Raw genomic sequence first — 22,797 nt, forward strand, 5'->3', positions numbered from 1 at the left:
AGGAAGGACCTAGAGAGAACTCTCATGTCCCGTGACATGGATCCCACAAGGATTTTGAGGATGTTATGCCATCAGAAACACTACCAGCTTGGGTGCAACAGAGCAGAGATGGAACAAAATGAAGGAACGCTACTGACTGCTGGGATTCTACAGGCAGGAAACCAGATAGTAGAGCTACTCAACTGTTATCCTTCAAGAGAAGAGAAGAATGACTTTGAGGGGGCTCGGAGGTCAGCAGGGCTACTTGTTCCCCTAGAGAAAGTGGAACCCAAGACGCCAGGGCCCCTGAGCAGCAATTCTTGTTCTCCACACACAGTACAGAAGCAAAGGAACATCAGGGAACAGCAGAGGCAGAGGCTGAGGCGCTTGGGTGTCAGCAGCAATCCTGACAGATTGGCAATTAGACACCCTATCCCTATTTTCCAGGTACCACATCAGCCTCGATATGCTGGTGAGATCCTGAAGAGGAAAAGGAGGCTCAATAATTACTCTAATGGAATTGTCCATTACCCTTGTGGGATAAAGCTACAGCATCATTATTAGGTTACTTTAAAGGAAATGAAGAACGTGTGTATTTCTTATACACCTGAGTGAAGAGACTAAAATTTATGTCTACCCGAATGTTTCCAAATTGTCCTTATAAAAAAAGATTAAACCAATGAATATTCTTCTAAGCAATTATGAATGGAGCTGTTTCCTTAGTTGCATGAATAGTAGATGTATCTGTTATCTATTGCCATGGAAGAAATCTCCCCACAATTTAGTGGCTTAAAACAACAATGATTTATTATTTTTCATGATTATATTGATTGGCTGGGAAATTCTTCTCCTGGTTTCTCCTGGGCTTACTCATTTGGCTGCATTCAGATGGAGGTTTAGCTGGGCTGGAAGGTTCAAGATAGCGGTTTAGCTGGGCTGGAAGGTTCAAGATAGCCTCATTCACATGCCTAGTGCTGTATGCCAGCTGGGGCACTTTGGTTCTCCTCCATGTGGACTCTCATCTCCCAGCATTGACTTCCATACATGATGGGCTCGGGGCAGCATTCCAAGAGAGGGAGATTAGATGCCGCAGGGCCTCTGAAAGCCTGGCTCTGGAACTCACACAAGCTCATTTGTGCCACATTCTATTGAGAAAAGCAAGTTATTAAGCCAGCCCAGAGTCAAGGGGGTAGAGAATTGACTCTACCTCATGACGGAAGAAGAGGCAACATCGCTTATAAAGATGTGTGACCATGGGAAGGCAGGATCCATTGGGGTCCATTGTTATAATGATCTACCACAAACCGCTCTCTGGTCCCAATGATTCACATCCCTGCCACATGCAAAATACACTCACCCTCTCATGAGACCCACAGGTTTTCAAACAATTACAGCATCAGTTTCCAAGTCCAAGAGCTCATTACCTAAATCAGATTCAACTGTAGATTGGGCTTCTTGGGAACAGCTCCTTGGAGAGTGCTCATGTTGATCCAGAGACCTATGAATTAAAAAAACAAGTTATTTGACCTCAACACAATTAACAGAAAGTGGCAAGACAGGAATAGGCTATCCCCCAAGAGACACCTCCATTTAAAAAGAGGGTAAATGGGAGACACATCATAGTAACTGTTTCATGGCATTTTTGAAATCCAGCTGGGCACATGTCAGCAGTTCCCCCAACTCTAGGGTCAAAGAGTGTTCCTTTATTAGGGGGTCTATTTTCTGCTTCCTGGGAGTAGTTCCCTAGTTATTGTTCCCTTTGTTTCTTTGCTCCACCATCTGAGACTTCCTTCCTTTTCAATAATTAGTGGATCATATTTACAGCTGGGTAGCTCTCTCTACCTGCTTCCTGCCTACAAAAATTTAAAAGCCCAGAGACCTCTTTTCATTTTGCTGTTTCTGTTCCTTTTAATCCAAGCTAGTAATGTATTTGCTGGTACAATTCTCTTTAAAATTGTGTGGGTTTCCCATGAATCTGATTGAAAAATCACTGCATGCTTCAAAAGCCACATTCATACTTTCCAAACTATGTGTCTTTCTACTTTAGGTTGGTGTCAGGGTTGAGCTAGAAGCTCATGTGTCTATCTGAGAGGATCTATTAAGCACCACCTTAAATCTTTCTGAGATCTAAACAAAGAGTCTTATAGTCATAATCATGATTCATTCTTTACCTGAGACCATTTCTTACTTTGAGAATCTTTTGCTGACGAAGAGTGTCCTGGAATCTCCATATTGCCTCTCAATTCTTCCTGCAAACTGAATAGTCTTGAGTTTCTTTTTCTCTTGCCGATGGGCACTTTGAATATTCTTTCTGGAAATCTCCTTAGCCAGATCCACAGGTTCATTAACTACATTTTTTGTTCTCAAAGGTAACACTAATTGTTCCTCCACAATATAACACAGGTTGCCCTTTCTCCAGATCTAAAGAGCAGTTTTCTCACTGCCTTTCCAGCAACCACATCCTCATCATCCTTCCAGCCTCTAGCTGCCACTCAGCCCCAAAGTCTACCCACGTTTTAAATTTTTGTTAATAGCACCTCTACTCCTAAGTACAAAGTTCTGTTTCAATTAGTTTCTGATACATTAAAAAAAAAAACTACCCCAAAACTTAGTGGCCTAAAGTCAGCAGTCTGGGCTATGCTCGGTTGGACAATTTGTCTCTGCAGCAGATGGTTTCATCGGACTCACTCAAGCATTTGCAGCCAGCTGGTACCTCAGCTGGGGATGGAGGAACAAAGATGGCCTCACTTACATGCCTAGACTGAGCCGGGATGACCGACATGATTGAAGATGGCCTGGGCCTCATTCTCTGCATGAGGATTATTATCTTCAAGGAAGCTATCATGTTCTCCTTTACAGGGAGTCTCAGGAAACAGGAAAGGCTCCTAAGGACCAGGCTCAGAACTTGCACAACATCCCTTTCTCTGCATTCTCTTTGGTCAAGCAAGTCACAAGCCCAGCCCAGATTCATCATGGGAGAGAACTACAGAAAGACACAAATTCAGCACCTTTGGTTCTCAATACTATATCAGGAGCCTAAAAGATTGGAATTGGTCTGGGACCCTCTAGGCCAAAGGAGAGGCTCTGGTCCAGAGTAAGTACTCAGTCAGTGCTGACAGATGAGCAAATGAACATGTGCAACCTTCTCTCCTCACTGAGTGAGAGAGTAACTTGCCCCAGGAGAGAGAAATGCCCCAGTCCTGCCCTTTGCTGCATCGCCATCCCCTCACTGTAAGCTCTGGCTTTGGCCCCCTCCTCTCCACTCTCACCCGCAGATGTGGAGCCAAGACCGGAAGGATAACCCTCGTAGCCACAGGTTCCCGCCCACTCCCCGCTTGGAGTCATCATGCCTGGGTCACCATGATGGCAATGGGCTCTCCCCTGAAGTCCAGCAGCACAGCAGCTTTGGGCCAGAGACCCAGAATTATGGCAAAGAGCAGAAAGGAGGGGGTGGACAAGAGGATGCACGGGAATGTCCCCACCACAGCATGACCTCACCAGCCACAGAACTATAGGCCATGGAGGGCCTGAGCCACTGCACAGGTGGAAATGGAGGCCCGGAGAGGAGACTCTGGTCACTGGTCAGTGGCAGAGCCATGCCTCAGGCCTGGGGGTCTGACCTTTAGTAGTCCATTTATTCTCTTAGAGGGTCACTCAGCAGACACTGACCTGGATCTGAAGGTTTGCCTCTGGCACTCAGGAGAGGGTGCAGGGGAAATAGAGTGAGCAAAGAGAGAGGAGGCTGTCCCTTCCCCAGGGATCCCCCCAACAGAACCCTCTCTCCACCTGAGGCCTCCCGTCAGCAGGAACCCCACGAAGCAGGGCCAGGTCTTGGGAGTATCTCTTGGTCCGGAACTTGCCGTGTTCTTCCTGGTCCATCAGAGGGGAATGTTGTCTCCCCCCACCAACCCTCAGTGCTCACCCAGTATCCCCAGCCTCTTGCCCCAGCTGCCAACTGGGACAGCCCTGACACAGCCTTCACCAGCCCCATTCCCTCAGCCCCCACCTCCCCTGACCCTCCCACCCCCTCCAGGACGCCCACCTGTGTCAGCCCCCAGAGTGCACAGCCCTGAGCTCATCAGTCGGTCACCTTCCCTGCCCCTGCTCTGCGCTGGGCCTGGGAGACAGCAATGATGCAGAGCCAGCCCTGCCCTCAGGTCCTTCCAGACACAGACAAATAGCCATTTCCCTCTGACAAGCAGATTGATGCTTTCCTCTCAGGAGAGGCTCTTAGAGCCTGGGAAATGTTGTCTGCTCTGCGTCCAGAGCAGCTCTGAGGGCAAAGAGACCCGGAGCTGAGGTCCCTCTCCCCAGCCACCACCTCCTCCCTGGGATTTTTCCATAAATCCTTGGGTGACAGGGAGAAAAGGACTAAGAAGAGTGAGGGAGGACTGGAGAGAGGTGCACGCTCACAGGCTTCCTCGTGCACACACAGACTCAGGCCTGCACATGCCTCTCAGACAGGCGCACACACATGCCACAAGGTACATGCACACAGAGACACAAACACCAGGCGCACGCTCACACATGCGTGCGCACACACACACACAAGCATACCAACACACACACATACTTAGACACACAAATGCCTGCACACAGTCACACCCAGGTAAATGCACACATAAACGTACCTCCTGACATAGGGCACTCACATCATCACGCAGGGTCATGGGCAGACACAAAAATAATATGGAGATACACACATGCTGCAGCCACGGCACACAGACACTTGCACGTAGACTAGTTCGCATGAGGTTGCCCGAATTTCATAATCACAGTGGGCACGTGCATCACAGTGGCTCTACCCCGGGGCTGGGCGGTGCTCCCTACAGCCTGCGGTATAGCACAGCCCCTACCTGGGTGGTCTGAAGCCTCTGACGGGAAGAGGGGAAATGGAGGAGGGAGGAAGATGCATTCTGAGGAAGTCCTTAGCCAGGCTGAGGGATGCATCCCGTGGCCCTGAGACAGGGGAGGCTCCAAAAGAAGTGTCAGGCGATTGCAAGTCTGGGGGTGTACAGCTAGCCACGCTCCCCACACTGCACTCCAGGAAACTCCAACCCAGTGTCCCAAATGAGGGGCTCCTATCCGGGCCTGAGGGGGCTTCTGCTGAGAGGGAGGGAAATAAAACCTCCCGGCCCTTACCCTCCCCCCACCCTCACTAGGAATCCCGACGCAGACCTGCTGCTCCAGCAGATTTGCAGGGGCGGGAGCAAAGGAATCGATGAGGCTCAGAGCATTTAAAGCCAGTGGGAAAAGCTGCCCTGGGCCTCTCTGACATCAGAAATAAATGATCCCGCAAACAGAAAACCACTCAGACGCGGCCAGAATGACCAAACTAGTGAGTGCTTCCACCCTGAGGGACTGCCGGCAGCTTCTGGCTGCAGTGAGCCCTGGCAGGGTTGTCTGTGCCCCCCAGGGTCAGATCACACAGCATCCAGGCCCCAAGACCCCAACAGCCCAAGCCACAGCCACCGACATTCCTTCCAGGCGGCCTCTCAGCCCTGGGCACACGTGAGGCCGGAACCTGGGGCCCATCCTCTTAGAGAGCAGCTGCTCGGAAGGATCTGTCTGTGGACAAAGATGGGGTTTTGTTTTCTTAAACAGAAAATCTGGTTTCTTTCTCATCTCACATAACTCCAAGTCTGCTGACAAACTCTAGAAAGGAAGAAACCAGTAGGCACACGAGATCCCTGGCTCATGCAGGACCCCAACCACCTGCTAAATCCCCCCAAGTGTTTCTAGGGGTCCCAGAAGGTGACCCACATGTGCTCGTGGATGAAGCTCGTCAGTTGCTATACAACAACTGCAGATTTATTCCTCTTCTGCCAGGGACTGTGTCTGCCTGACACTGCCACTTCTGCTGGGTAGTTCTGGGTCCCTCTGACACCTCTATGGGGCCAGAGCCTGTTCCCCAGCCAGGCAAAGTGGGGCAAAACCTCTCTCCTCCCTTGCCATGCTCAGTCAGAGGCATCCAGAGCAGGGCTGCTTGGGCCCCACTGCCTTACAGAATTTTAAGGAAATGAGTTTTGCCGTTCTGACCATCCCAGCCATTCTCCCCTCCTGTGCCTTAGCATCCAGACGTGAGCCCGTGGGCGCTGGGAATGGAGACAGAGGCAAGGCTGGACCCAGAACTACTTCGCCCCTAATGCCTCCACTGGAAAAACTCAATAGCCTGGTCACCTCTTCCCAAAGGACTGATGGTCTACACGAAAGAGGATGCTGTCTCACCGGTTGCCAGAAATATCTAGCCTCATCTGAATTCTGGAGATAGACGTTGGTTTGGCTCAAGCATGGAGTCCCATTACATGCAGACACCTTTTGAGCCTACAGAAGTAATGACAGCACCCTAGTAATGTCAGAAGCAAGGCCCCGGCTTGGAGCCACCCACCAGTAACTCCACCTGAATCTGCCCAACAGACAAGAACATTGTCTCCCAGGGGCAGATCCTCGCGCCCTGCTCTGAGACCTGACCACCACCTGCCCCCTAGTATAGTGGGCAAAGGCAGAGGATCTAGACTCCCACACTCCTCGCTCTACTTGCTTCTGTTCCATATAAAATAAAGACTGCTGGTGTTGAAGAAAGGAGGGATTACTGACCCGAGCTAAAACCCAGTGTTCTTCCAAGAGCTCACCCCACCTCACTCCTCCAGTTCTGGCCTTAGTACCCTTGCTCAGTTTTGCAGCCTCTACCCTGCTGCTCTGAGACAGGGCCTGAGGACCCATGACACTGCAGTCTTGATAACCAGCCTCACCAGAGACTCTGCTCACATCCCAACTTCATTTCACCTTCAGTCTGACCCTGAGTGACTCTATCCTGAAAAGCTGTAGCCTGTTACCTTTGGCTTCTGTATTTACAGGGAAGTTTGAGTGCAGTGTCACTCTCTGACTGGACATCACCCAAATATCCACAGTCTTCTCAAAGACGATGCTAACGACATCCCCAAGTGTATTCTCCTTGGGCTCAAGCAGCCCCAAGAGGATTCTTGGGAGAGAAGAGACCGCTAGAAGAGCAGATCTGTGTCTCAGCTGGCACAAAGTGAGAGGAAGGTCTCACAGTTGGCTCTGAGGACTAGGGGAACTGTTTGGGGCTGTGATCCCCCTTGGGGGGCAGCAAAGGATGTGAAGTGGTTCAGAACATGCTACCCCCAAATATACTGCTTTGGCATGTTGATTATCTTGGGCTGAAGGCACTTGAGAAACAGCAGGTGCAGGAAGGGCTCTCTGCCCTCCCCCTTTCTACCTAAAAGCAGGTCATAAAATCTCCCCTGAGAAAGGTGCTCTCCCTGCACCAGGAAGAGAAGAACATTCTCATCAGCAGAGCCTGGGAGCCGACGCCTAAATGAGGCTGTACAAGCAAACCTACTAAAATAACCCTTATCTTCCATTTGTTTCCCCCATATATTCTCTAGTCTCTGTCCCACAATGTACTGCCCAGTCCCCTTTGTCTTGACACATCCCCACAATTTATCGTTCTTTGTACAAAAGGGGATAGAAGCTTCTGGGCCTAATGGCTTCTTCGGGTCTTCATTTTCCTTCTGAAGACTCCCATGTGCACATAAAAATATTAAATAAATTTGTATACTTTTCAGTATACAAATCTAACAGATTATACTGTTAACCGGTCTTGTGTCTGCTTAATTCTTAGGCCAGCCACAAAACCTAAGAGGGCAGAAGGAAGCTTTTCCTCCTCTACAGGAGCATCTTAGAACCTAGCAGTCTGAGGAGATGTGCAAGGGGTGCTGATCATTTAGTTGCCCCCAAACTTTAATAAATGCTTCACAGTTCAAAAACTCCCAACATTTCTGTCATTCCTTAGGCCAATTCTGATGCCTCTTGCTGTAACACGGGGTATCAGGTTGTTGGCACTTGGGTGCTATGGTGAGACACCAACAACGACTTAGTTCATCTCTTGACGCCAGCTGCACGAGGCATGTGGAGAGTCCCCTAGATGTGGGAGATGACACCCAGAGCAGGGCCCTGCACTGTAACCCACTATAACCAGTGTCCAGGCACCAGCCTGCCTTTGGGTTAGTCCCACAAGGGAACTAGGAAAGGGTTCCAAAAGAGAATACAGGAACCAAGAAGGGTGTAGAGGGAGGTGATGCAAACTGTGCTAGGAGAAAGACATACTGCCCATGGCCCTGGGAATATTTGTGAAGATGAACACAGGGGTCGGGGGAAGCAGATCAAGGAGGCCTTCCAGTCCTAGAGGTGAGACATCTCTAATCCTGAAGTGCAAGCACCCAGCCTTCCGCTCTCCTGACTCCACGTGCCCTCTCTGGGACACAGAGACATGGTGCTGGCCACAGGTGCCTTCCTGGTCAGTGCTGGGAAATTCACTCCAGGCTTCTGGTATGATCTGTTTTATGTGTACATTGACCATAGGGAAAAGAAGCCCTAATATCTCTCTCTACATACGTTGTGTGTGTGTGTGTGTGTGTGTGTGTGTGTGTGTGTGTGTATCGTGTGTGTGATTACTATTATTATTTTTAAATCTGACTGCAGTCGGAGACGTGGTCCTAAGAGGATGATAGAATTCCTCAGAGGGAGAGAGCTGCTCTTTTTCTTGGGAAAACACCTTAATGGATCTCTTAATTATGCAAAGAGAGGCACCAGAGCCGCTCTGGATGTGAGGATGAGACAAAGAGGAAGCTAAATTGCACTACGTAAAAACTCACAGGAATTTTGGAACCATTCCAGGAGGTCGCCTTAGAAAAGGGGTCCCCGGCAAGAAGGGAAAAGTCAGGGCCCTAAGGAAAAAGGCAGCTGCCGCAAGGAGCTCCCTGTGCCGACAGCCCTTCCGGCCCTGACACCCTAGGGGACAGCATTGGTTTCCTCCCCACCACACTGGAGTCACTTTACCTAGATGTTAATGAAAAGGGTAGCCTAGAACGTTGGAATGCTGAAGCGTCTGGATTACAGATTTCAACTATTTTGCTCCCTGGGTTGCAGATTTTTATTATAAAGCACTAAATTGGCTTTTTGGTGTCTACATCTGCTTTTCTGAGAGTCGGGGAAGGGTGGAAGCAGCATGGGGAACAGTGAGTTGGAGATGAGGCAAGTGGCCACCAAAGAGAGATTCAAGGATCAAACAGAGATCACCCAGGGGTATCTGACTTTAGTTCTGTTTTGTGCTTTGCGAGGTCACCCTCTGTCCCATTGCTTCATCAAATCATCCGTAAAATCTGCATCACTTGCTAATGATTTGTGGAGTCCTATCTGACCTTGGAGGGATGTGATCATGCTAAGTCCTGCCCCAGCATGGGGCACAGGTGATAGCAGACACTCGGTCACACCTGGGCTCCACCTGAACTGAACGTGTTCCATTCAAAGCGCTGTCCTTAATTCTCAGGTTCTGTCCTTCCTATTTTTTATGATATGATGAGATATTTTTTTCACATACTTACTTGACAAATTAAAAATTTCAACTTAGTATTGCCTCCCTTTTTATTTATTTTTTTAAAGTATAGTCGATTGACTACCTTAGTTTCAGGTGTACACATAGTGATTCAATATTTTTATAGGTTATATACCCCATTTAAAGTTTACCTCCCTTTAAAAAAAGGAAAAACCTTTCTTACTGGTTCTTGAAATCCCAGAGTCAGACATAAAGCCACACTGACGGTCCTGCGCCTCACATGAATCTTACTGAGGTCAGAAATGCAGGGACCCTTGTGAGGAGAGTGGCTCTCCCTTTCATAAAGCTTTTTGCTGCTTCTGCATGACCGTGTGCAGCGTTACTATTCTCTGTAGCATCAGGAAGGCCAGCACAATCTTTGAATCAATGAAACCAGCCTTTACAGGCAACAAATGAAAGTTTTATGGACACTTCATGTCCTTGGGCAAACTTCTTGGGTTTTTTCTGAATAAGCATCAGACTTAGAGGCGCATGTATTTTCATCTGATGTTCAGTTCCCAATATCAGAATTTTTCATCTCCTCAATCATGCTTAAATACCGTTTAGTCTTGATTATACATCATGAGGGAAAAAGCCTTTTCATGGCATCTTGTAGCCTTTTTCCTTGTCCTGAAGTGCCGTGGCCCTTTCTCACCCCTTATCCTACATAAGGTCTCCACCTCCCCAGGCTCCTGCACCCACGCCTCCTCCCAGGATCTCCTTGCTCTCTGACCACGCCCAGATGAAGCTCTCCCTCCATGCTCTGCCCTCTGTCCTCTTCCCTCGCCACACCAGTGTTTCTCAAAGTGTCATCTGGACCTGCATACAATCTGTCCAGGTAGCCTGTTAAGCACGTGACTGCCTCCTGCGGGCCTTGGAGAGGCTGTGAATCAGCCAGAGCTGGAGCTCAAGGGGACCGGAAATTACACAGGGCCACTTACGAACCTCTCTCCCTTCCCTTCCCCAGGTCAGATGGAGGCTCAGTGGGCGACCACTTAGGGCAGGGCTCCTGGTGGCACATCTCTCCTAGGTTTCCCATCACGTCTTTTAAGAAGGCTTCTCCCAGTCAAGATGTGCAGCCACATCTGTTTCCCTCTCTCTCCCCCACAATCAGCAAGGACAGTTCTGCAGCACTGCACTGGGCCTTCACAGCTCTCAGGTGTTCAGGCCCCTGTGCCCCAAGGTCACTGGGAAGGAACTTGTGGCCAGCGCCTCTGTGTGTGTGCAGGCAGAAAGCGAGCACGGAGCCAGGTGGTTGCACCATGCGACCCTCCACCATCTGCACATCCCTGCCAGCACTTGGTAGTACTCAACTTCTCTTTTTGCCATTCTATCACATAACAGTCTTTCTTTGTTGTTGTAATTGGCATTTCTTTGATTACTAATGTGGTTTGAGCATCTTCTTAAATACTCCTTAGCATTTTGAGTTCCCTCCTCCATAAATTGGTCGTTACCCTTTGCCTGTGGTTCTATGCGTGCTTCTCAGCTGCTTGGCTCTGCCCAGAGGCTCTTGGGAGGGAAAGAATCAGTCTGGACTCAGAGTTATCTCCACCCGCAGAAACAGCTTCCACGGTTTGGAGCTGCAGCCCTCCCTGGACACGCTGTCTCCTGAACTGCCTCACCCACACATGCTTAAATAAATGAGCAGTCCTAAACCAGGGTGAAGAATGTGCAAGACCCAGAAGCTCAGTGACCAAGATGCTACACTGGGGAGCAGTTTATCTGGTGGGCGGGCTTCCTGGGAGGAAAAAGGCCAAATTCCAGAGGTTTTTTTTAGCCCCTGTCGGGAAAGGCTAAACGATTGTTCCGGCAGACACCAAGTTGGGAGTGGAGAGGGCTGGAGTGAAGCCCTGATTACCAAGGGCTCCTTGTGCCTGCTCAGGCTTCTGGCCTATGGAGTGAGGTGAGTTATAGAAGAATATTAACCTCCCTGTAGAACACGGGCCACACCTCCTTCATATGTGCTGAGGACATTGAACCTTCATAGATGGAGCCTCCACACCAAAGACGTTGTGGGACTGTGGCCTTTCACATTGAACCCCAAACCATTCCCCCACATGTTGGGAGCACACATAATATGTGTGAGGCGTTGTGTGAGGGCAGAGATACATGTGTCCAGTCATGTGGGTTTGGGCGGCATGGAATATTCATTGCAACATGTGTGTGTGCCTGTGTGCTTGTGGGTGGGACATGTGTGTATGTGGGTCTGCTTATGTGCAAGTGTTTGTATGAACATGAATGAGCACAAGTGGTGTGTGCATGTATGTGCACAACTCTTACAAAGGACAAGGAAGTGAGGGGTGCCATACTATGATAAATGAAGTATATGAAAATCTCATAAGGAAAGTAGAAAAAGAAATTGTTATGGACTGAAAGTTTGTGTCTCCCCCCAAAATCCACATGTTGAAATCCTAACCCCCCAATGTGATACTGTTAGATGGGGCCTTTGGGGGTGATTAGGTCATGAGAGTGGACCCCTCATGAATGGGATTAGTGCCCTTATAAAAGAGACCCCAGAGAGCCCTCTCTCCCTTTCCACTATGTGAGGACACAGCAAAAGATGGTTGTCTATAAACCAGGAATAGAGTTCTCAACAGACACCAAATCTGCCAGCACCTTCATCATGGGCTTCCCAGCCTCTAGAACTGTGAGAGATAAATGTTCGTTAAGCCACTCAGTGTATGGTATTTCGTTACAGCAGCCCAAGCTCAGACAGGAGCTAAAGGAAGTAAAATTGTGTCTCTCCCTTCTCCTCCTCTTCTGTATACCTTCTCTGACTTTCATCACGTGGTGACTCAGAAACGGTCTGAAAAAATCTGAGTTGGACGGAATCATCTAACGCCTGAAACCCTTTGGCAGCACCCCCAACAAGTAGCTGTCTTCTTCCGTTTAAACACTCGTGAAGGGGCCTAGGGTGTTCACTGCCACTCCAGGGAGTACATCTCTTTATCAGGTAGCTCTGATCACTGGAAATACCTTCCTTATATTACCTGAAATCAGTATCCCTGCAGATTCCACTCGCTGACACAGGTTCTCTCTGACAGGTTTCACAAACCAAGTGTCTCTTCCCTGTGCCAGCTTTGTCATGGTCTCTTGAAATATGACCCCCAGGATTCAACATGATTCTCCAGACTCAGTCAGATCAGAGTAGGCAGGACAGTTGAAAAGTATTTGCCATATCCAAAACAAGGTAGGGATAGGGACTGATATCTAGAAAATTCTGAGATCTCCTACAAATCAATGTAAAAAAGACAGGCACCGTGAAAATTGGCAAAGGATAGCAACCAGACAATTTAAGGAGTAGGAAGCTCAAAAGGCTGAGGAGTATCTGAAAAGATGCTCAAACTGTATAGCAATCAAAGAAATGCAAGTTAAAACAACAATGAAAGATTACTTTATATGTGTTAGACTGGCAAAAAAGAGAAGCTAAGTAATACCAACTACTGGCAGAGATGTGGGTGCTGGAACTCTCACCACTGGTGAGAGTGTCAAATGATGCAACAACTTGGGACAGCAGCCTGGACTGCCCAGGTAAGATAAGGAGACACTACCCTCTAACTCAGTAGATCCTTGCCTGGGTATTTAAATGCCCAGAGGCCTTTTCATACAGGTCCATAAGGACATGTCCAAGGGTGTTCTCACAGTTGTTTGTAATTGCAGGAAGTTGACAGCAATCTGAGCATCCATCACCAGGGGAGTAGGTAAATATGGGAGGATTCAGCATTTTAGAAGCATTTAGAAGCAATGAACTTGATGTACTTGTGGCAACATGGATGGAATTTACAACAAAGTGCTGCTTGGGAAAAATAAAACACAGAATGAGCTCTATGATATGATACATTTGTATAAATTTGGAATGACAGCAATACACGCTTTACAAGAAGATATACAAATAAGAAGAGTGTATTCTAGGCAGGCAAGGAATGGAGAGAAAAAAGAACAAATTAAAAAACAAATGAAACAAGGAAAGGGGCTTGTGTGGAATGAAGATGGTGATATGCCAAGAATCAGAGGTTGAATAAACAGCATATTTCCATTAATGTGGCCTAAGATCATATTAGCATTTTTAAGTAGCTACAAAGACTACCAGGTTTCTATGTCAGATATTCCTACCACCCCCACCTAAATAAGTGCTCTTTTAGACCTAAATACAGAACTATTCACCTAGTCCTATTTCAGCTTATCTTGGCAGATTTGGTCCATTTTTCCAGGTTATTGAGCTCTGTATGGATCCTGATTCTGTTATCCATGATGCTGTTACTCTTCCTATCTTGGTGGCATTCAGGATTAAAGTCTATGTGACCTCTTCAGTCTCTTTATTTTTTTTAATTTTCTTTAATTGAAGTATAGTTTATCACAATGTGTTAATTACTGCTGTACAGAAAAGTGACTCAGTTTATATATATATATATATATATATATATATATATATATATATATATATATATAATACTGACTATAGTTCCCGGTGCTATACAGTAGGACCTTGTTGTTTTCCTATTCTATATATACCAGTTTGTATCTGCTAATCCCAAACTCCCAATCCAACCCTCTCCCATCCCCTGCCCCTTGGTAACCACCAATCTCTTCTCTATGTCCCTGATTCTGCTTCTGTTTCATAGATAGGTTCATTTGTGTCACGTTTTAGATTCCACATATAAGTGATATCATATGGTATTTGTCTTTCTCTTTCTGACTTACTTCACTTAGTATGATAATCTCTAGTTGCATCCTTGTTGTGGCAAATGGCATTATTTCATTCTTTTTTATGGCTGAGTAGTATGCAGTCTCTTTAAATCCTTTCCCATTTAACTCTTGGTAGGCATCCACTGTAGGTCAGACCCTGTACCAGGTACTGGTAATACCAAAATGTAAAGAATGAGGGCTTCCCTGGTGGCACAATGGTTAAGAAACAGCCTGCCAATGCCGGGGACATGGGTTTGGGCCCTGGTCCGGGAAGATCCCACATGACACAGAGCAACTAAGCCCGTGCGCCACAACTATTGAGCCTGCGCTTTAGAGTCCGCGAGCCACAACTACTGAGCCCACATGCCACAACTACAGAAGCCCACGCACCTAGAGCCCATGCTCTGCAACAAGAAAAGCCACCACAAAGAGAAGTTCGCACACCACAACGAAGAGTAGCCCCCACTCACCGCAGCTAGAGAAATGCCGTGCACAGCAATGAAGACTCAACACAGTCAAAAAATAAATAAAGAATGGGTCCCTGTCCTCAAGGAGCTCACAGTCTAGAAGGGAGAGAGATATGAGAACCCAAGGTTACAAAGTAGCAACATCCTTGCTGCAAAGCAAGGGACATGGAAACAGAGGGAGGAAGGGCAACCAGGTCTCTCTGGGGATTAGAGAATGCCCCAGAGGGGGAAGAATTTAGGCTGCAACTTGACAGGAAAGGAGTCAGCTGGGAGGGAGAGTTGGAGAGAGAGTAGCAGAAGGAATGGTCCTTCAGGGAAGGGAGTGAGCATGCATGTCTGTGTTGGCCTGCCCAATCTCCATTCCAGCTTCTCCCAGAGTCAGTTCTCCACTTTTCCTCTGGAAAGCTGTCCCACCCTGGAAAAACTGATTCCAACCCCTGCTCCAGGGATGGGCTCGAGACCTGGACCATCAGAGCATCACCTTCCTCTCACCACTGTGATTGGTTAATAAGTGGGCACCTGATGCAAGGAAAGCCAATCAGATGCAACCAGAGCTAATCCAGTACTTGGCTTGAGTACCCATGTGAGAGGGACACTCTTTCTGCTGGATTTGTTCCTGTGAGGATGTAGTCGTCTGGAGCTGTGGCAGTTATCTTGCCACAATGTGAAGACAAGCCTATAGGAGAAAGGAACCAAGAAGGGAAAAAGCAGAGCTGAGAGATAGATGATCTGGTGACACTGCTTGAGCTCTTGGACCCAGCCACACCTGAAGCTGAGCCAGATCTACCCCTGGACATTCAGTTACGTGAACCAATAAATTTCCTTTTTGCTTAATTCCATTTGAATTGGATTTTCTGTTCCTTGCAATTCAAAGAGTCTTGACTGGTCCAAAGTGACAAAATATGAAATTAGACAAGTAGGCAAGAGCCAGATGGGAATTTAGATTCTATCCAATGGGATAAGCATTGTAGAAACTGAAGAATCCAGAGCGAGGAGTAAAATTACATGATTTGCATGATTCACACCAGAGATTAGTATGGTGGCCATGGTGGAAGATAAGACCAGTGGCAGAGAAGCAAGTTAGGAGCCTAATGCAGTAATCCAAGCAAACAAAGATAGCATCCCAAGCTAGGAAGAGGAAGGAGTCTTAGCTTAGTATGTTATAACAAATTACCATAGACTGGCTGCCTTAACCAACATTTATTTCTCATAGTTCTGGAGTCTGGAAGTCCAAGATCAGGTTACCAGCATGGTTGGGTTCTTAGTAAAGGCCACCTTCCTGGTTTACAGATGGCCATCTTCTCATTGTACCCTCATATGGTGGAGAGCAGAGAGAGAAGCAAGCCATCTTGTTTCCCTTCTTATAAGGAAGTCCCAAAGGCCCCATCACCAAATATAACCACACTGGGGATTAGGATTTTAACATATGAACTTTGAAGGGGTACAAACATTAAGTCTGTAACAGAAGGAAAGGAAAGAATGGACTTAAGAGAAACTTAAGAGGTGGGATCCATTGGATTCAGGAATGGAGTAGAATTGAGAGAGACATGGGGATAAGGGAAAGGGAAGATTCTGGAATAACTCTTGGGTTTCTGGTACTGGTAATTTTATGGGCCACAGTGCCCTACCTGGAGACAGAGAACACTGCAGAAGACACAGGTTTATAGCAGAGGAGAGGGAAGAGATGGAGGTGAGAAGGAAAGGGCAGTGATGTGTTCAGTCTGAGACATGTTGAGGTTTAGGCGCCTATGAGACATCCACTGAAATGTCCAATAATGGGTCCACAGGTCTGGAGTTCAGAAGACATGTCCATGGCTATGGATATAGACATAGGGTGAGAGAAGACTTCCCAGAAGAAGTGATAGCTGAGCTGAGAACCCAAGAATGACTTAGAGAGAGCTAGGTGAAGAGAAAGGGGGAGAGCTTCAGGTAGAAGGCACTGCGTACATGAAGACCCCAAGGCCTGAGAGAAGTTGGCCTCTGCTCTGACAGTCTGGCCTTCATTTTGAAAATAATAAAGAAAATGGAGATTCCTGGAAAATGCAGCACATCCACCTCTGCCTGTATCTCTTGTGAGCCCCCAGGAGGGCTGGTAGAGAGAGAACGTGGCCAGCACACAAGGGACCAGCCACGGCAACTAACAAAAGCCAGAGGTATCTTCTTGTCAACCTTGAGCGGCAAAGCAGCAGACGTAAGCAAAGAATAGCTAAAGCCATTCAAGAAAGAATTTCCTTTGAAACATCACAAATGAAAAACAAAATCCTCTTAACCTAGTGACCGGCTCCTGATGGAATAAAGCACTTTCTCTGAAACTACCCCCAAATTAGCAAAACCATAATTAGGATTACTAAATGAATAGATCAGAATTCCATAGAGAAAATATTTACTCAGGCAAAGCCTCCTCAATTCAATAGCTCTTTCAATTAATTTTTTCTAAAGTTTTGGATTTCCACAGACTAATCTGTTGGCGTTTAGAAGGATTTGTAAGCCACTCGCCAAGTAATTAAAAAGTGTGAAATGTCTTTGCCAGGAAACTCTTTGGGGACCTTTTTGGTAACATACAGAGAGGAGAAGGGTATCCGAAACACCTCCCTACAGCCAACAGGACCCTGCCTCTCAGTACTAGTTCATCTCCCACTGGGACATGCCTTACAAACTTTCTCAAGCAGCCTAGGGTTGTGCAATGCCTTGGCCAAGTCCTAACATGGTGGTTGCCCCAGCTGGAGGGACAGAGCAAGCATGGGAGCCTCCCTCACTGTAGAACTGAAGTGTTTCATTTGGAGGAAGCTAATGGATGATTAGAGCTAATAGGGCTCACACAACGGAGACGGACTGTGTTACTTTGATTGTGATACTGAATCAAGCCTGGGCCACAAGTGAGATAGGCTGGCACCTGGACAAACATGTCATCTACTCGAGCAACAGAATACAAAGAACCTATAAGAGACTAAACACAGCGGCACGCATGCGCAGTCGGGGCAATTATGAACAATAAGATACAAAAAGGCCAAAGCAACTACCATTTCTGAGGAGCCGGGAGCAAAAGCTGAGTACTGTGCATGATCTCTGCACACAGCACCACCAAGGGCAGGGGCAGACCATCTAAGCCACCCTCCAGCCCGACCCACCGATCTGCCCACACCCTCATCCCGGTAAAGGAACCAGCCGCCCTTCTCAGGGAATGAGCAAGGATTACTTGTTTTTACTCCCTCATGCTGCAGCATGAGTCCTAATAAAGCCTTGCCTGAATCCTCGTCTGGCCTCTTCTCAATTTCTACTGATTAAAAGAGTCCAAGTACCCGAGTCGGTAACACATGGAGTGCTGAGATTAATTGAGAGTACCCTTAGATTTTGACGAGTGGGACATCTGGGAGAATCCTTGATGTGGAAGGTAAGCAAGGTCCTACCCAGAGCCCTAACTCACCTATTGCCTCTGTGCTCCTTACCCGCTCACATTCCCCAACCACACGAGTCTCTTCATCTTTCTCCAAACTCACCTTTTGCTCCAGTTGTGCCCTCTATTTTAAATGTTCTTTTCCTTAAAGAAGGGAGTTGTCAGACTGGAGAACACAGTGTAGAGGTACCTAGTGCTCCATGAAGCCCTGAACCCGGGCCTGGTGCTCTTGCAGTGCAAGGCTCTGATCCACCCTCACCAACCCTCAAGCATTCCTCCTTGTTCCTCCAAAGAAAATCCACCACACAATACATTAGAGTAAGAAATTGATTTTGTTCTGAAGTTTCAACAAGGAAGACACAGTAGAGGGTCACATCGCAGAGCACACAGCAAACTCAACAGAAATTCCAATTAGACATGTCACTCTCCCTGCAAAGTTTCTCGTCAGCCACACAATTCCCCTCCCCCTTGACCCTTTCAGGAAGCTTCAGCCTCTACTCCTGCCACCCACCCCCATATATTTCTCTCTTTCTGAAGAGAAGTTTAACTTTTCCTTGTCTTGCTTCCAATTTTAGAGTCTCCCTCCCATGACCTCACTCAACAGTCTTTGAGTTCCATCTTCTTTAGAAGGCAGTGGGAAGTTGTAAATAACAAACAGTATTTTTCCACGTCAGACCTTTTTCGCTTGTGAATGAGTGCCAGAACTCCATGGGAAGCACAGTTCGAGGCCTGGCTAAGGATGAGTGAGCAGCTTTAGTGGTCACTCTGGCTGTGGGATCTCCCCAGAACCACCTGGGCCTTCCTGTCCAGGCTGCCCTGAGATCCTTCTGAAGAGCCTAGCAGGGGCTGTTCCACTTGGAAGTGGGCTGCAAAGGCCTCACCAGACCACAGGAAAAAGAGACCCAAACTAAAGCAAGAAAGTGGAAGAATGGATCTTTACAGGAAAAGATGCCCATGTTTCAGGTGCCTGAGGGCAGCTTCTATAAACTATAAACTCTCAAGTCACAGGACATTCTGATTGGGTGGTTGCTGGGTTCCCACATGCCTTGAGAAAAGGAGACAACCACATCCTTCCTCTCTTCTTCAAGCCTTGCCCACCTATTTCCACCTGGAAAAGCTGGGGTTGCCATGCTGATCCGACTCAGGTAACCGAATACAGCTGTTTCTACAGGGGTGGGCCTGAAAGCTGCTGGCAGGAGAATTCAGCTGAGTCTTTAGTATCTGTTTGTACCCACATGTTGCCCTGGGGGAAAGAAAATTATAACTCTTAATAGAGGAGGATAGAAAAACATAGCTAATGGACTGGGGCAGCCCCAGATAGATGTCTCATTGCTGAACCCCTAGGAAGGGCTCGACTTAATGGCGCTTGAATTTGAGCCTGTGACTTAGAGTTACCTGTAGGCTGGGATGAGGATGGGAGCAGTGGTTTGGAGTCCTGGCTGATGGGGAGTGTCTGAATTTCTGATTCACCAGCAGGGGGCGGCAAGGAGCAAGAACCAGAAGTAGTTTGTAGGCTGACTCCTGCGTTACTGGAAACTTTAGAAATACTGAGGAGGGAAACGCTTGGAAGGATTGGACTTCCTGTTATTCAGATTGGTGGGGATGCAGAGCCTTCATACATTGAGATATTTTGTTTGGGAGCATTTTACCTGCAGAATCCACCAAGTTGGCTGTTGTCAGATAGATATTTACATTGATTAAGATAGGCATCTGACAGATGGTACTTTCCAAAGATGACCACAGCAATATCACCCATCCCACATGTCCTTCTATGATGTAAACCTACCACACCCCTATCAGGAGGTTGAGTTTATTTCCCCTTTGTGTCTAAGTTATCCAACATTTGCTTCAACCAATAGAATACAGCAAAAGGGATATTGCATCAGTTCTGGGCATAGCTTTTAACTGGCCTAGTAGCTTCTTCCTCCTGCCTCTGGAAATGCTCTCTCTTGGGTCCCTTTCAGAACTGCGCTATTGACTATATTTTCTTCTTTTCTGTATTCTTAATGCTCTGGCATTTGAGGCCTTGATCTGGAGAGAATGCCCCTCCCAGGGTTAGTTCATTCCTAGACCCTCCCTCACGAGTGGGCCCTTGATATACAAACCAACAAATCTAGAGCCCACATTTCCACCATCTCCTTTATCATATTCTTACACACTAAGCCAATATCCCCTGTGGCTTATCTCACTCCAGGGCCACGTACCAGACAACCAAGGACCACCCCCATAGCCAGAGCCTACCAAGATTATTCAAACTATCCAATCCTAAACCTACTCACTGTGCCTACCCTGCCTCACCCATGCCTTCCTGCAAAAACCCTGATAAAGGCTCTGGAGCATGCTCTCCTCTCCCTGATTTCTGCCTCCTGATGACCCCAGTGCTTCCTTGTGTGGCCCTGCATGGCACGCAGTGCCTCCTGCTTCTAGGGATCTGTGAGTGTAAACGTCTTCCTCCGTGTCAATCATTTCCATGTCTGCATGTCTTACCATACCTGATTAAAACAAATCCAGGGTACACTTTAGAACAGCCACCATGCTATGAGAAGCCCAAGCCACATGGAGAGGCCACAGGGAGGCGTGACAGTCAGTAGCCCCACATGAGCTCCCTGACACCACCTTGTGTCAGCTGCCAACCGCGTGAGTGAGCCCTCCTGGACATTCAGCACAGAAAACCACACAGCGCTAACCAACTTCTGACTGCAACTGCTTGAGAGATGCCCGGTGAGCTCCACTGAGCTAAGCCCAGTCAACTCTCAGATTAATACATTGTGCTGTAAACCACTCTGTTTGGGGGTGGTTTGATACACAGCAGTAGATACCCAGAGCATGCATGATGTTGTTTCACCGAAGGATCAGTTCCCATAACGTTAAATTCCCACGAATGGTGCTGTAGCTCCTTGTTACTCAAAGCTTGAGGACCACCTGGAAACTTGTTACAAATGCAGAATTTCAGCCCCATCTCAAATTTACTGAGCCAGAGTTTGCATTTTCACAAGAACCCCTGATGAGTTGAGTGCACATTGAAGTTTAAGAAGCACTGCAGGAGAAAATATTGACTATACTCTGCCCAGCTCCCCTCGGATCCTTACTGGAGCTGTTCTGTCTGTACATGCAGACAGCCAGAAGTGTCTGGGAGTTTATGTCCCCTGGGGTAGCCCACACAATGACCAACCAGTATGGCAGTATGAAAGCCTAGCTCTCTTGCCTCGAGGTGGAACAAACTAAGGGGTAATTTTCTCCAGAGCCATCAGGATCAGTCTAAGACTCGGACTTTGCCTGAGATTTCACTCTTGCTTCACCTCTTCCTCTCCCCTGTCCTGCTTTCCCCACTCCCTTTCCAACTTTTCTGACGAGCTCTTCCCTAATAAATCCCTTTTAGGTGACCCCTCATCTCAGGATCTGCAACAGGTACCTCACATGAAAACATTTCAGCTAATCAGAATGTGGCACTGCCCTATCCCGTCCTAGTCCCACAGGTAGTAGTTATTGGCTAACATATTAGAACAGATAGCACTGGGGGGATAATAGGCCTGGGGAGGAAAAGAAGGCGATGAGCAGAGACAACTTTTTTGAAGGGCTTTGCTATCGAGGAGAACTAAACAATGATGCAGGAATTGGAGAGAAATGAAAGTTGTGTTAATTACATTGCTGTATAACCCATAACTTCAAAACTTAGCAACTTGAAACAACAAACATTTATTATCTCACACAGTTTCTGAGGGTCAGGAATTCCTCAAGGTGGTCCTGGTTCAGAGTCTCTCACACAGTTGCAGTCAAGATGTCAGCCAGGGCTGCAGTCCCATCTGAAGGATTGGTGACGGCTGGAGGATCTGCTCCTAAACTCACTCACATGGCTGCTGGCCGGAGGCTTCAATTCCTCTCCCCTTGGGCTTCTCCACAGGGTTGTTCATGACATTGCTTCCCCCACAGAGAGTGTTGAAAGAGTCGTACTTGCAAATGTGTAGGCAGGAACTGGGAAGGACATACTGTTAACAGTTGGTAAAAATCCTTAACTCTTGGGAGTGGGATTGAGGGGCACAGGACTGTGGGAATGATGAAGATAGACTCCCACTTTGTATGCTTCTAAATTCCTTCTGTAATTTTAAAACATTAAAGGAGAAAGCTTAAATGAATTGCCAGTAGCTGGTAATGAATAAAACTGCAAAAATATCTATGAGAAGGAGAAGTGACAAGCATAGAAAATTTGAATTGGGTCATAAAAAATACGTGGGGATAAAAAAATATGTGGATGATTTTAGAGGCATGTGTCTGTCCCATGTGGGATTTCTGGAAGCAGGTTGTGAGCTCTGGAATTACTGCCGACCCCAGGCGAAATGGAAGTTCCTACCTCCACTAAGAAAACGGAAAGCATCCTGGGAATCTTCTTTCTCTCCCGTTTGCTCTCCCCAACATAGGGGGGCATCAGCTCTGACCAGCTCTCGTGGCCTTCTTTCACCAGCTGCCTGTCTGGGGACTGACCATAGGCTTTCTGGTCTCATCTTCGTAAACACCTCAGATGCAAACATCTCCTGCTTCCTACAGCAGGCGTGACCATTTGCCCTGGATGTAGGGTCCCAAGTCCTCCAGCAGACACAACAACTGAAGCAATTCAGTCTCAGATTTTAGCATCAGCCCCTAAGAGTAAAGACAGGTAAATAGTTTACTCTCAGCTCTAGAAATGCACCTGCCCTCTGGCCCTGCCACAGAATTAGCCACATTCCCTGAGTCCAAGGGACAAAGAAGCCCTCTTGAGCCTGACCCCCTATCCCAACAATGTGTGGAGCTGACCATCAGACCCAGGAGAGGTCCTGGCTGTGTTGAAGGCAACATCACACTCTCGGTGTGGTCCTTGGCTCAGAAGCCTCCTCTCCAGG

At 47.5% G+C, this 22,797-nt stretch overlaps 1 long non-coding RNA gene across 1 annotated transcript; it reads right to left on the reverse strand.

Moving 5' to 3' along the window:
- Positions 1-488: 488 nt before the first annotated feature.
- LOC111177599 (uncharacterized) lies at positions 489-22,530 on the reverse strand. Its single transcript, XR_002645383.2, has 3 exons — positions 21,632-22,530; positions 1,404-1,477; positions 489-1,124 (listed from the first exon to the last, which is right to left on the reverse strand). It is a non-coding gene; the product is annotated as an uncharacterized LOC111177599 (long non-coding RNA).
- Between the last annotated feature and the right edge of the window lie 267 nt (positions 22,531-22,797).

Source organism: Delphinapterus leucas, chromosome 2 (assembly GCF_059928025.1).
Source record: "Delphinapterus leucas isolate spDelLeu-1000000601 "Yukka" chromosome 2, BTC_Dleu_Yukka2, whole genome shotgun sequence".
Classification (NCBI taxonomy): Eukaryota; Metazoa; Chordata; class Mammalia; order Artiodactyla; family Monodontidae; genus Delphinapterus; species Delphinapterus leucas.